A 14,894-nucleotide genomic window follows, 5' to 3' on the forward strand; every position below is an offset into this window, starting at 1 on the left:
CCATTATTGGGGAGTGGGTCTCCCATAGTATTTGCTTATGCTTTCCCAGCAAAAGCTGCCAAAAATTAGGACGGAGCAACTTGCAATGCCCCTTACAAGAGCCATGCAGTACAGCATGTTACAAACATAAGTCCCATTATTGGGGAGTGGGTGTCCCATGGTATTTGCTTATGCTTTCCCAGCAAAAGCTGCCAAAAATTAGGACGGAGCAACTTGCAATGCCCCTTACAAGAGCCATGCAGTACAGCATATTACAAACATAAGTCCCATTATTGGGGAGTGGGTGTCCCATAGTATTTGCTTATGCCTTGCAAGCAAAAGCTGCCAAAAATTAGGACGGAGCAACTTGCAATGCCCCTTACAAGAGCCATGCAGTACAGCATATTACAAACATAAGTCCCATTATTGGGGAGTGGGTCTCCCATAGTATTTGCTTATGCTTTCCCAGCAAAAGCTGCCAAAAATTAGGACGGAGCAACTTGCAATGCCCCTTACAAGAGCCATGCAGTACAGCATATTAAAAACATAAGTCCCATTATTGGGGAGTGGTTGTCCCATGGTATTTGCTTATGCTTTCCCAGCAAAAGCTGCCAAAAATTAGGACGGAGCAACTTGCAATGCCCCTTACAAGAGCCATGCAGTACAGCATATTACAAACATAAGTCCCATTATTGGGGAGTGGGTGTCCCATAGTATTTGCTTATGCCTTGCAAGCAAAAGCTGCCAAAAATTAGGATGGAGCAACTTGCAATGCCCCTTACAAGAGCCATGCAGTACAGCATATTACAAACATAAGTCCCATTATTGGGGAGTGGGTCTCCCATAGTATTTGCTTATGCTTTCCCAGCAAAAGCTGCCAAAAATTAGGACGGAGCAACTTGCAATGCCCCTTACAAGAGCCATGCAGTACAGCATATTACAAACATAAGTCCCATTATTGGGGAGTGGGTGTCCCATGGTATTTGCTTATGCTTTCCCAGCAAAAGCTGCCAAAAATTAGGACGGAGGAACTTGCAATGCTGGCACCCTGGTGGTATAGTTGTGGTGGAGGCGGAGGATAAGGAGAAGAAGATTAAACAGCCGAACCGAGGAAGCGTATACCCATGTGTGGTTGTGAAGCTGTGCATGTGAATACACCTCCCGAAATAACACAGTGGATTTGACTTTATGTTACTCTGCTGTCATTTGATGGTGATGAGAAGTCTGGCCCAATCCAGCCCTTGTTCATTTTGATAAGGGTCAGCTTGTCAGCATTGTCAGTTGACAGGCGAGTGCGCTTATCAGTTATAATTCCCCCAGCGGCACTAAAAACACGCTCCGATAACACGCTAGCGGCAGGGCAGGCCAGGACCTCCAAGGCGTACAGAGCGAGTTCATTCCAAGTGTCCAGCTTGGATACCCAATAATTAAAAGGCACAGAGGAATCACGGAGGACGCTGGTACGATCGGCAAGGTACTCCCTCACCATCTTTTGAAACTTTCCACTCCTTGTGAGAGTACCCCGCGCCTCAGGGCCTGTTAGCTGGGGGGGTGTCAGAAAACTGTCCCAGAACGTTGACAGTGTTCCCCTGCCTCTGCTGGATTGGAGTTGCATCTCTCTCGCCTGTACGCCTTGGTTGGGCAACGAACTGTGACCTCTGCCGCTAGCGTGTTCAGATGGGAATTTTTTTAAGAGTTCTGCAGCAAGGGCCTTCTGGTATTGCCCCATTTTTGTAGACCTCTCCACCACAGGAATAAGAGAGTGAAAGTTCTCCTTGTAGCGGGGGTCTACAAGTGTCATCTACCAGTAATGACTGTCACCCAACATTTTGACAACGCGAGAGTCACGGTTAAGGCAGCGTAACATAAAGTCAGCCATGCGTGCCAGACTGGTAACGGGCAAGATTTCCGTGTCCTCACCAAGATGACGACTGACCATGCTCTCCTCCTCCTCCTCCTCTTCCTCCTCCCCCCTGTCCTCAGGCCACCCACGCTGAACCGACGGTATGACACTTGTACAGGTACTACCGTCTACAACGCATGATAGCAGCTCCTGTTCTTCCTCCTCCACCTCCTCCTCCTCCTCTCCCTCATTGTCCCCCAATGCACGTTGGGATGAGATGAGGCTGGGCTGTGTGTAATCGCCCGCTATGGCTTCTTGATCCATCTCATCATACTCTGGCTGCAATGCCTCCTCTTAATTCTCTGCAGAGAGCGTTGCAAAAGACAGACAAGTGGGATGCTGACACTAATGATGGCGTCATCGCCACTCACCATCTTGGTGGCCTCCTCAAAGTTTGTCAGGATGGTACATATGTCAGACATCCAGGTCCACTCCTGAGGTCTTATGTGTGGAGTCTGACCTGAATATCGACGGCCTTGTTGCAGCTGGTACTCCACAACTGCTCTCTTCTGCTCACAAATCCTTTGCAACATGTGGAGGGTAGAGTTCCAACGTGTGGGGACATCACACGCCAGTCGGTGTGCCGGAAGCTGCAACACAGCAAGGGCGGCGGAAGCTGTAGCCGACTTGCGAAAATGAGCTGACAGGCGGCGTACTTTCACGAGCAGATCTGGCAACTCGGGGTACGATTTAAGAAACCGCTGAACCACGAGGTTAAGCACATGAGCCAGGCATGGTACGTGTGTGATCTCACCTCGCCTCAGAGCCGCCACCAGGTTACGGCCATTGTCACACACGACCATGCCGGGATATAGGTTCAGCGGTCTCAGCCACAGATCTGCCTGCTCGTTCACAGCTGTCCACAACTCACAAGCAGTGTGAGGTTTATCACCTAAGCTTATGAGCTTCAGCACAGCCTGTTGCCGCTTGGCGGAGGCAGTACTGCAATGCTTCCAGCTTGTAACTGATGTGGTGATATCTGAGATGGAGGCTGAACATGAGGAGGAGGAGGATGCGCAGGAGCTGTACACTGTGGGGGCAACTCTGACTGACATAGAGCCCGCAATCCTCGGTGTGGGTAGGATGTGTTCCGTCCCAAGGTCCGACTGGGTCCCGGCTTCCACTGTGTTTACCCAGTGTGCCGTCAGAGAGATGTACCGTCCCTGGCCACAAGCACTTGTCCACGTGTCCGTTGTCAGGTGGACTCTCCCAGTAACTGTGTTGTTGAGGGCACGGCAGATGCTTTAGGACACGTGCTTGTGTAGTGAGGGGATGGCACACCGGGCAAAATAGCGTCGGCTGGGGACCGAGTACCGAGGGACGGCCACCGCCATAAGATTGCGGAAGGATTCCGTCTCCACCAGCCTAAAAGGCAGCATTTCCAATGCAAGCAGTCGTGAAATGTGCGAATTTAGGACTGTGGCCTGTGGGGCGTTAGCTGCGAATTTCCGCTTTCGTTCAAAGGTCTGGGATATGGACAATTGAACGCTGCGGTGGGACGTGGACGTGGACGTTGATGCTGTTTCTTGAGAAACTGCCATAACAAGTGAAGACTGAGACGAGGGGGCATCTTTACATGCAGTATGGACAGGGGATTGCCTTGCACACACAACAGGGGGTTCTATTGCACGCTCAATAGTGGAAGAAGCAGTGGTGACACCCGCTGACACTGGTCGTGGACCCTGGGTTTCGCTCCACAAAGTTGGGTGCTTTGCTGCCATGTGCCTGATCATGCTGGTGGTGGTCAGGCTGGTAGTTTTGTCACCCCTGCTGATGCTGGCATGGCAGGTGGAACATTTGGCCTTTTTGGGGTTATCAGCAGAGTCTTTAAAAAAATTCCTGACTCTGGAAGACCTACTGCTTGTACTGGCAACGTCACTCGTGTTGGTGTTACGGGGAACGGTTGCCTGCCTTCTGTCTGCGGCCACCACACTGCTTCTTCCTGCCTAATGGGGTACTCTGTCTCCCTCCCCCTGTGTGCTGCTGGCCTCACTCTGCATGTCCTCCTTCCACGTTGGGTCAGTTACTAGATCATCCACCACCTCCTCCTCTTCCACTTGCGCACCACGATCCTCCTCCTCCTCACTTCCTGGCAATTGTGTCTCGTCATCGTCCACCTCTTGTGACAGATTTCCAACGTTGACTTCCTGTGGCCGTGGCTGCTCAAATATTTGGGCATCGCAACATGGGATCTCCTCTTCCACCCCTTCAAGCGTATCAGGCGAGGGGCCCAAATATGGAAATGGACCAGTGAACAGCTCTTCAGAGTGTCCAAGTGTGGGATCACTTGCTGTCTGACGACACTCGGCATGGTGGGAGGAAGGAGCATCAGGGTGAGGAGGAGAATGCGGTCGAGACACACGGCTACTAAGAGTTGACCGTGTGGAAGACAGACCGGAGGTGGTGGTGCCAAGGTAACTGGAAGTATTGTCTGCTATCCAATTAATAACCTGTTCACACTGATCAGTTCTCAATACTGGTGTAGTTCTGTGCTTCCCTAGTAATTCGGTCAAGAAGTGGGAGCGAGAAGATGTGGCTGTTGGTTGTGGCACATTTTCACCTTGGCCACGGCCCTGTCCTATGCACGAACCATCACCAAAAAGTCCACTTCCACGTCCCTTGCCACACGCCTTGCCCATTGTAAATGAAGTAAAATAGCTTACACTTGCACTATCAATGGAAAAAGGGTAATAAAGAGTAGATTAGAACCGTGGAAGAGGAAAACCACAGTTATTGTTTACTGGGGTATACCACACTTTTTTAAATAGAGATATTTGCGGCTGAACAGTGAGCGACACACTCAAACTGCTTTTTTTTAGATACCAAAGGCCCAAAACTGGATAGTACAGCGATTTGACCCGTGGAACTGCGAAACCACACTGGGATGTCGGGCCTACACAAGACTATTTTCAACAGATATATTTTTGTGTTACAACAGTCAGGAGACACTACTGTTTTTCTTTACGGAAAAAACTACCAAAAGCTGAATAATAGAGATTTTTTACCGTGGGATGGCAAAACCACAGTTATTGTTTACTGGGGTATACCACACTTTTTTAAATAGAGATATTTGCGGCTGAACAGTGAGCGACACACTCAAACTGCTTTTTTTTTAGATACCAAAGGCCCAAAACTGGATAGTACAGCGATTTGACACGTGGAACTGCGAAACCACACTGGGATGTCGGGCCTACACAAGACTATTTTCAACAGATATATTTTTGTGTCACACCAGTCAGGAGACACTACTGTTTTTCTTTACGGAAAAAACTACCAAAAGCTGAATAATAGAGATTTTTTACCGTGGGATGGCAAAACCACAGTTATTGTTTACTGGGGTATACCACACTTTTTTAAATAGAGATATTTGCGGCTGAACAGTGAGCGACACACTCAAACTGCTTTTTTTTTTAGATATCAAAGGCCCAAAACTGGATAGTACAGCGATTTGACCCGTGGAACTGCGAAACCACACTGGGATGTCGGGCCTACACAAGACTATTTTCAACAGATATATTTTTGTGTCACAACAGTCAGGAGACACTACTGTTTTTCTTTACGGAAAAAACTACCAAAACCTGAATAATAGAGATTTTTTACCGTGGGATGGCAAAACCACAGTTATTGTTTACTGGGGTATACCACACTTTTTTAAATAGAGATATTTGCGGCTGAACAGTGAGCGACACACTCAAACTGTTTTCTTTTTTTAGATACAAATGGCCCAAAATGGATAATACAGAGGTTTGAACCGTGGAAGTGCAAAACAACACTTCTGTTTCTCTAGCCTACACCCGACTATTTTCAACAGTTATATTTGTGTCTGAAAAATCAGAGACACGCTTTTTTTGGGGGGAGGGGGGGAGGGGGGACACACCAAAAGGTTAGTAAGATGGGTATTTGTACAGTGTGAAGGAGGAAAAAAAAAAGGAGGATTTAGATGAAAAAAAAGGATTTTTCCTGGCCCCCGACACCTGGTGCTAAGTCCAGCAATTTCAGCAACAGGAGCACACAGGACTGTAATGCAGCGTTTGCTGGTATAACCACTGTGTCTCCTATACAGCCTGCCTGCCTGGTATCTGGGATGGATATTAGTCCTGAAAAGGACTGTTTGTTTGTTCTGGCAGCATTTACAGACCCTACACTAACTATTTCGCAGTTTATATCTCTCCCTAAATCAGCAGAGCTGTCCCTACACTGTCTAATCCGGAGCGACTGTGTCCAAGATGGCGGCGCCTAGTTTTAAATACTCGAGGTGACGCTGTGCGGCCAGCCAATCACTGTAATGCCCACAACCAACATGGCTGCAGCATTACAGTGACTGGCTGGCAATCCCTGCATGTTCATTGGCTCTGTAAAGAGCGCCAAACATGCAGGGCGGAGACCCGAGCTCCCGCCCGAGTAACCCGGAAATGCTCGGTGCTCGCCGAACATCCCGAGTAGCGTGATGCTCGGGCGAGTACCGAGCAGTGTCGAGCATGTTCGCTCAACACTAGTTGTAATGTCATGTAATTAAAATATCTTAACTGGTGCAAAAATGACCTTTTTCTATTAGCAAGGTTATGGAGTTGTCAAATTTTATTTTACTACTTTTGCACACAAAATAATTCTTGCATCACCATATTCTGAGAGCCACAACTTATTTTATATTAGAACTTAATAATTATTATATGCTCTGTGTACGGCTGGAATAAATAGTGATTTTAAAGTTCAGGTTGTTACAAATACAATACCAATAACTTGTCCATCCTTTTTCATATTTTAATTTTTTTTTTTTTTTTTTTTTTTTAGAAGGTTTTTTTTTTTTTTTTGTTACAAATTTTATTTTTATATATTTAACATTGCTGTTTCATTGCATCTTGCATAATAAGGTATTTTCACATATCGCACTTTTACCGTGGTTCTCTGAACTGTTTTACCATAAGAAAAAAAAGACAAAAAACAACATTTTACTATCCGAGCAAAGTTAATGAGATTTCTGGAATCTCATGCACGTGCTGCTTATTCTTTCCTTCTAGATTTGAAGCCGTTTTAAATCTGTAGAATGTCAATTGTTTTCAGCGTTTTTCACTCATTCTAATGAATGGGAAAAAACACTGCAAAAACAAACTGTTGTTTTTGGTACTGTACAACCAGTGGAAATAAACACTATTCAGTGTTTTTATATTAAAAAAAAATCCCTGTGGCTTTGTGTTCAAGCGGCTACCCGAGAGAGTGAACCCACTACAATTGGTGTTTTGGATGCAGGCAGCATGTCCCAAAGAGCACTGGTGATTACAGTTTAAAGATAGAAGCTATCCAGGCCATGGAGACAGAACTTTCCTCAATCCAAAGGGACGGTATCTGGATCAGGCGAACAGTACGGGAGGCCTTGCAGAAAATTACTCTGGAAGACAACTTTGAGCCTTTCCTGACTGTCTTTGAGATGGCGGCAGACGGGGAGAAACTGCCCCCAGACCAATGGTCAGAGGTCCTAGCTCCGTACTTTACTGTGGAATCACAGAAAGCATACTACGACCTTGCCCTTCAGGATGCCAAGGAGTACGATAAACTGAAGGTGTAGATTATGGCATGCTTGGGTGTAACCCTGGAAGTCAGGATGCAACAGGTGCACCTCTGGCACTACCAAAGGGACAAGCCTCCCCGATACCAGATGTTTGATCTGTTACACCTGGTGCAACAAAATGTCTGCAGCCTAAGACCTGCTTTGCGGCACAGATAGCAGAAGGAGTGGTAGTGGACCGATTTATCCGCTCACTACTGAAATCCATACAAAGCTAGTTTGTCCAAGGAGATCCCCAGAATGCAGATGACCTTGTGAGCCTCATGGAAAGGATACTTGGCTGTGGAAAACTCCCTGAGCAATCAAGGAAGCCTGAGCTCACCTTCCTTGGATGCCCAAGACCATGTCTAAAGGTCGCCCAAACACCCAAGAGGGATCAGAGCCAAGGTGTGCATTTTGTACCATTGTCTGTTAGTGATTGTGACCTGGGGCATATATCAGCCCACTGTCTATTGGTCTCACAACCAATGGACTGCTCCTTAAGCTGATGTTCTCACTTTTTAGTACATCACGAGTGCAGTGCCATACCTCACCTTGGTGAGGGACCTCAGCTGTGCTGGTGATGGTAAACAGTGTTACTTGGACTGGAATCAAAGTTTGGTGACTGGCAGGTGCCACACTTCCATATGTGTTAGTTCCTGGGAAGGGAGTGTGAGTAAGGTGTATCCATGAAGAAGCCAAGAACTATCCCATGGCTCGGATCAACATACGCACAGACAGTGGTTATATGTCCCACAAAGTAGAAGTGGTCAAAAGCTTATGGTTTAATTGTTGGACATGACTTTCCATTGTTCTGGGACTTGTGGGCTAAAGCTGCAGCACCTAGTAGTAGTCCAGTATGCCGCCAGGAGCCAGCTATGGTAACAAAGTCACATGATACAAATAAAGAATTGCATTTCACTGAACTAGCTAGAAAGGAGGATGCGGAAGCTTCCCTTGAAGTCAGTGTTCCTGACCTGGAGGAGTCCTAAAACAACTTTGGGACTGGGGTATGATGTATATGAACCAAATGTAGGGAGTGCAGGATAAAAGAACCCTATATCGTTAACAGCTGTCATGATAATTATGAAATGCAGGGTAGAGTAAAAGGAACAGTATATAATGATAAACTCGGGAAGCTAAAGAGGGGTGACAGTGTAGCGCCCCGAGGGTTCGGCCGCTACAGGGGTATTGCACCTCTGCTAGAGGTGTGGTATTCCACTTCCAGGTAAGGATGGAGTATGGACCAGGGCTCAGTTAGCTGCATACAGCACACTCACCCCATTTCCGAGGGACAGTTCAACGGTGCTCCTATTAGACAGAAATGCAGGCACGACAGACCATGTCCCTGGCTGGAGTGGGGAGGGGGGAGGAATACCCAGTGATGTAGGAGCAGATAGGGGACGGTTCCTGAGCGTAGATAGGAGCTCATTGGTTGCTGGTCACCTGAGCTCACACACTAGGGAAGGGTTTATAAGGTGGGCACCATCTTAGTTCTGGGTCAGTTCAGGGACTGAGAGAAGACAGGGAGCAGAGGCTCTGTAGGAGCTCTGCTCAGAGGCAGGCCTAGAGAAAAGGCCGGGAACAGAAAGGAACAAGAACAGCAAGGAACAGAAACAGAAAGGAACGGCAGAGAAAGAGAGAAAGAAACAGAAGAGCTTGGGAACAAGAAGGAAGAATGGACCCTAAGAACCCATGAGAATACCGGGTGAAGGGTCAGGCAGATTAAGGGTACCGGATCCCAAGTTGGTGGAGGAGAAACTACCCTCAGCCAAAGACCGGAGGTCGTGATCATTTATTGGTGCGACACCTCATCAAACCTGCTAGGAAGGCACCATATAGGACAGCGGGGAACGGGATCCACGTTTTCCTGCACAAGTTCGCGGCAGCTGGACAAAAGTGGGTCACTGGTGAGGCAGGCCAGAGAAAGGATAAAAGGGGGTCCTGGGCCATGTTCCTGAACTGCCTGGGAGTTGACCGAGCCCCTCACCTGGTGGACACCGCACGGCTTGGGTGGTCACTACCTGCACAGAAGTGACCCGGAGAATCTGAACTGTAAGTAAAAGGCATTGGACTGTAGTACGTTGTCTGTGTACTCTTTCGCTCCTCCAGCACTAGCGGTACTGGGACTCTCTGCACCATCACCCCCACCATCCACTGCACTGCCCTGGGGTTACACTCTTCCCGTGGGGAGTTACACTACCTCAGCTGCATATACCATCAGCCCCAGCGGACTGCCTTGCAGCGGCGGTTCATAATAGCCGCAAACCACGGGTGGCGTAGTCGGACACACCAACAGCGCGTCGCAGACTACCACTGGTCTGACCACCCTGAGCCACGGAACCGGGTAGCCACTACTACCCCCCATCGTTCCCCTATTGCACGGATCCGAGTGCCCCACGGCCCAGGAGGCGAGTCAACAGTGTTCACCTGATGCTTAGCAGGATTTATAATTAAAACCGTATCTGACACATCATCAGCTGTTATAAGCTTAGGTATGCTGGACTGAATGTCTGGATCAGGAGCTATCATAATAGCAGTATAACATACAGACCATGTTATATAAAAAACATTGAGAGTTATCTATGGGGAATAAGAATTGATATATCTTTTTCTCAGCTATATTGTTCCTATATAATAATTTTTATTTATATAGCACCAACATATTTCGCAGCACTTTACAATTAAGTAGGGACATGTACAGACAATAAAAACAATACAATGTATCACATTTCAACAGTTAAATGAGGAGTGAGGCCCTGCTCACAAGCTTACAATCTGTATGGAAATAAGGGGACACAATTGGTAAAACATGGTCATCAGCCAGTATCTGTCTAAGTGCAGTTACCTTGTGCTATTTGGGTGCATGGAGGATGTGGAGACAGATGAATAGACAGGAGCAGATTAAGATTAACATTTAGAAAGTAACAGGGGAGCGTTAGGTTAGTGAGTTGAGATGATAGGCTTGTTTAAACAGATGTGTTTTTAAAGCACGTTTAAAAACATGGGGGCTAGATATTAGTTGAATCGTTTGATGTAGTGCATTTCAGAAAACTGTCGCAGCACGAGAGAAGTCTTGGAGACAGAGGTGTGAGGTTCGGATTAAGGAGGATGTTGGTCTTAGATCAGTTGCACAACGGAGGGCACGGAAGGGTGATAGACAGAAATGAAGGAAGAGATTTAGGGCGGTACAGAACTGTGGAAAGCTTTGTGGGTGAGAGAGTTGAGTTTGTATTGTATTCTGTAATGAATGGGTAACCAGTGCAATGACTGGCACAGGGTAGCGGCATCGTTGAAGCGGCCTGATAGAAATACGACCCTGGCTGCTGCCTTCAGAATGGATTGGAGAGGAGAGAGTTTGTTTAGAGGGAGACTGATTAGAAGAGAGTTGCAGTAGTCCAGACGAGAGTGAATAAGAACGACAGTAAGAGTTTTAGCAGTATCAAAGGTGAGAAAAGGTTGGATTCTGGAGATGTTTTTAAGGTGCAGGTGACATGAGCAAGTGAGTGATTGTATATGGGGAATAAAGGAAAGTTGTGTGTCAAATATGACTCCAAGACAGTGAGCTTGCTGCTTGGGAGTTATGGTGGCGCCACCCAAGGAAATTGCAAAGTCAGCTATGGGTAGGTTACTAGAGGAAGAAAAAACAAAGAGTTCAGTTTTGGAGAAATTCAGTTTCAGATAGAAGGAGGACATTATGTTAGAAAACCAAATCTGCTGATGGTTTCTCCAATAGGGGCAGTATACATAGAGAAGAGGAGGGGGCCTAGGACTGAGCCTTGTGGAACCCCAATAGTAAGGTGAAGGTTAGAGGAAGAAGAGCGGTCAGAGACGTAGGAGGAGAACCAGGAGAGAACGGTGACCTTGAGTCTTATAGAACGGAGCATAGTGAGGAGGAGCTGGTGATCTACAGTGTCAAAAGCAGCAGAGAGATCCAGGAGATCCAGGAGAAACAGCAGGGAGTAGTGACCATTAGATTTAGCTGTTAGTAGATCATTAGAGACTTTAGTGATGGCAGTTTCGATAGAGTGTGAGGAGCAGAAACCAGATTGTAAAGGGTCGAGAAGAGTTATCTGAGATATAGTGGAATAGATGGAAGTGGACCAAGCGTTCCAGGAGTTTAGAGATGAAGTGAAGATTAGAGACCGGTCTGTAGTTAGCAGCGCAGTTCTGGTCCAGGGATGGCTTTTTGAGTAAAGGGGTTATGATGGCATGTTTGAATAAAGAGGGAAAGATACCCGAAGAAAGAGAGAGGTTAAATATTTTAGTTAGGTGGGTAGTGACAGCTGGGGAAAGGGACTGAAGGAGATGTGAGGTTGCAGGTTGTAAGAAGAAGTGAGGAGTCTGGTCACTTCTTCTGTGACCGACTCGAAGATGGAAAGAGCACTTGAAGTGCGGGAGGGAAGGGGATCCATACTCTGAGAGGATTGTGAAAAATGTCTTGATGGATATAATTGTTTTTTTGTAGGAAGTAAGTGGCCAGATCGTCAGCCCTTAGGTTGGTGATGGGGGTCTTTACTTTAGGGCTCAGGAAGGAGTGGAAGGTTTCAAAGAGTCGTTTAGAATTGTTGGCTAGAGATTTGATGAGGGTGGTAAAGTAGACTTGTTTAGCCAGATGGAGAGCAGAGTAATAAGTTTTGAGCATGAACTTATAGTGGATGAAGTCTGCTGAAAGTGACTTTCTCCAAAGACGCTCAGCGCACTTTGAGCAGCGCTGGAGAAAACGTGTTTGCATCGTGTGCCAGGGTTGCCATTGATGCCGGGTCATTTTGCGTGTAGCAGGTGCTACTTCATCCAGGGCACTCTGCAATGTGTTGTTATAGTGTGACAATACAGAGTCTGAACAGGGGATGGAGAGGATGGGAGCCAAGGATGACTGTAGATTGTTCATAAGCTGCTGGATATTAATGGCACCTAGCTTTCTGTGTGTATGGTAAGTGGGGGTGGTCCCCGGGTGAGGAGACAGTCCTTGACAGAGAAGAAAAGAAGGTTGTGGTCAGAGAGTGGTAGAGGGGAGTTAGTAAAGTCATGCAGAGAGCAGAGTTGTGAGAAGACTAGGTCCAGAGTATTCCTGTCTTCATGTGTAGGAGAGTTTGTAAGCTAGGAGAGTTAGTAAGCTGTGAAAGGCCGAATGAGGCAGTTAGAGAAAGAAGATGAGAGGCAGATAGGGAAAGCGGCTTATCAATGGGTATGTTAAAATCCCCCATGATGAGTGGGAATATTACAGGATAGGAAGTGTGGAAACCAGGTGGCAAAGTGATCCAGAAACTGACGGGAGGAGCCTGGAGGGCGATACACAACTGCCACTCGCAGGGAGAAGGGTTTGAAGAGTCTAATGGTGTGGACTTCGTTAAATAAATAAAGTTAAATAAAGCAGTACGAAGCTATAAGTACTATAGGGCAAAGTGCAATAATATATCACTAGTTTAGTGAATGCAAGCTATGAAAGGTGGACATCTGACGCGCCCCCTGGGCCGTGTGTGTGTTGGGATACCCGGAACCGGACCTTTTGTGGATGCTGGGGGTTGTAGTCACCGCGGCGGTGACCCGGTCCCATGGCTCAGGGTGGTCAAACCCGTGGCAGTCTATTTATAGGGTTTTGTGATAGTAAATGTCCGACTACGCCACCCGTGGATTGCGGTCAGAGTGAACCGCTGCTGCAGTGCAGACCGCTGAGGCTGGTGTTGTGGGTGCAGCTGAGGGTAGTATAACTCCCCACGGGAGGAGTATAGCCTCAGGGCAGTAAATAGGGATGTTGGTGGTGATGGTGCGCGGGAGCAGCAGTAACCACACGGAGTCTGTCATGCAATTCAGGGTCTTTACTGTTGGTGGTATTAAGGGACCCGTCCGGAATACAGGTTAACAATGGAGGCCTGGTCAGTCTGAGAGCAACTGGGAAATCCCGCTGGTCAGGGGGAGTTTGTAGGCCTACCGTGCTGGCTTCACTCTTTCTTGGCTATCCCGCTGTAGTGTAGTGGTAGCCCACGTCACTGAGTGTACCGTGTTGTTCTCACCCCTATGACTGGCGACTCGGGCCTTCCGTGCCTCTCACTCCTCCGGGGCAGTAGTGGTCCCTCTCGTGTGGCTGAGCCTCTGGGCTTCCTTGGGCCAGAGAACTTGAAGTCCCCTGCGTGGTGGTTTTCTGCAGCTGGGCTTATAACCCTCACAGCCTCGGACTCCAGTGTCCGGCTTTCTAAGTCTCTAGCCAGGATGAGCTCTTCTAGCTCCCCTCCTCGCCTCGTGTTCCTCCTCTGCCTACAGGGACTCCTCAGCCTGCTGCTGACCTGTCCCTATCTGCAACCTGTCTGGAACTTGTCTCTGGCTGGTCTCTCTAACCCCGCCCCAGATCCAGTTTATAAAGGGCAGGTCTCTCCCCTCCCTGGACTGAGGCAGGAGGTGCTGCATGCTAATTGTCCCCAACCAGGGAACCTCCCACCTGCTCTCAGACATGACATTGCTGCCACTGTGGCAACCAGACCTGGGGTGCCACACATCTAATTTGATAGCCTTGTGAAAACATTAAAGGAGAGTTTAGTGCTGCTGCTGTTTTGAAACTAAATGAACATTTATGATTAGAAAGTTTGTATACGCGGTTCAAGATAGTATTGTATTTTATTGTTAGAATCTGGATTTGACTGAATAAATTGGTCAAGTTGGATAACACTGCTTAAAAAGTAAAAGCAATGGATTAAAGCAATTAATTAAAAAAATATTTGAATATTTCAAACTAAAATTTGAAATTTTACATTTTAGTTAGTCCACCCAAGTCAGTGAAAAAACAACTTTGGGACTGCCCAGCTTGAGAACTTAATGGTAAGACACTCTGGAAAATGTAAAAGTGTTAAATGGTGTTCCCCAGGAACCAAGAACCGATAATGCTTTTCCGCAATTTGCAAGACATAAAAATCTGTTGTGTCAAAAGTAGAGATGAGCGTTGTTCTACTCGAACTGTTCGCCAATCTCAAATTCGAGCTGTTTTGGGCGGTGTTCGAGCCGTTCGGCAAACACGAACAATTTGAGAAAAATTCGGCTGTTCGAGGTTATGTTCGATAACTGTTCGTGCACCAAAATCATAACTGGATTTTTTCTCAGTAATGATGAAAATTAATGTTAATACGCAGTTTGAGTGTACAGCGGGGTGGGGGGAGGGGCAGGGGATGGATCTTTGCAGGAACAATGAAGATCTCCATTTTTTTTTCTCTTTCCCGCATTTGCAGTGGGGAGGTGCAATCTGTCAGCCTATCAGCAGCGCACACACGGAGCGAAGTGCTTTTTTTCACACAAGCAAGGGCATGTGTCATTGGCAGTGTATGTCACATGTCCTTGCCCTATAAGACCAAGCCATTTTCCCCGTCGCCACCATTTTCTCACTGCTGCAGCTGCGTGTTAGACGGCACCGCTGTTGCTGTGTGCGCTATACCTTGTTAATTTCAAGCCAATTTTCGCACAAATCTACAGATAGCTTGGGAG

General features: G+C 47.3%; 1 protein-coding gene across 4 annotated transcripts in view; it reads left to right on the plus strand.

The window, feature by feature from the left end:
- LOC141273535 (lysosomal acid lipase/cholesteryl ester hydrolase-like) overlaps positions 1–14,894 on the plus strand; it is a 160,590-nt gene that overhangs the window by 45,103 nt on the left and 100,593 nt on the right. For 2 of the 4 annotated variants that reach the window (XM_073685518.1, XM_073685519.1), the window contains exon 2: positions 14,178–14,237. The exons of the other annotated variants lie outside the window; for them this stretch is intronic. The gene's annotated coding sequence lies outside the window, so the exon portion shown is untranslated. The remainder of the gene's footprint in view (positions 1–14,177; positions 14,238–14,894) is intronic. 4 annotated transcript variants of the gene reach the window in all.

The sequence above is a fragment of the Phyllobates terribilis genome, unplaced genomic scaffold (genome assembly GCF_046119375.1).
Source record: "Phyllobates terribilis strain yellow unplaced genomic scaffold, ASM4611937v1 Scaffold_5__5_contigs__length_657084704, whole genome shotgun sequence".
NCBI classification, from domain to species: domain Eukaryota; kingdom Metazoa; phylum Chordata; class Amphibia; order Anura; family Dendrobatidae; genus Phyllobates; species Phyllobates terribilis.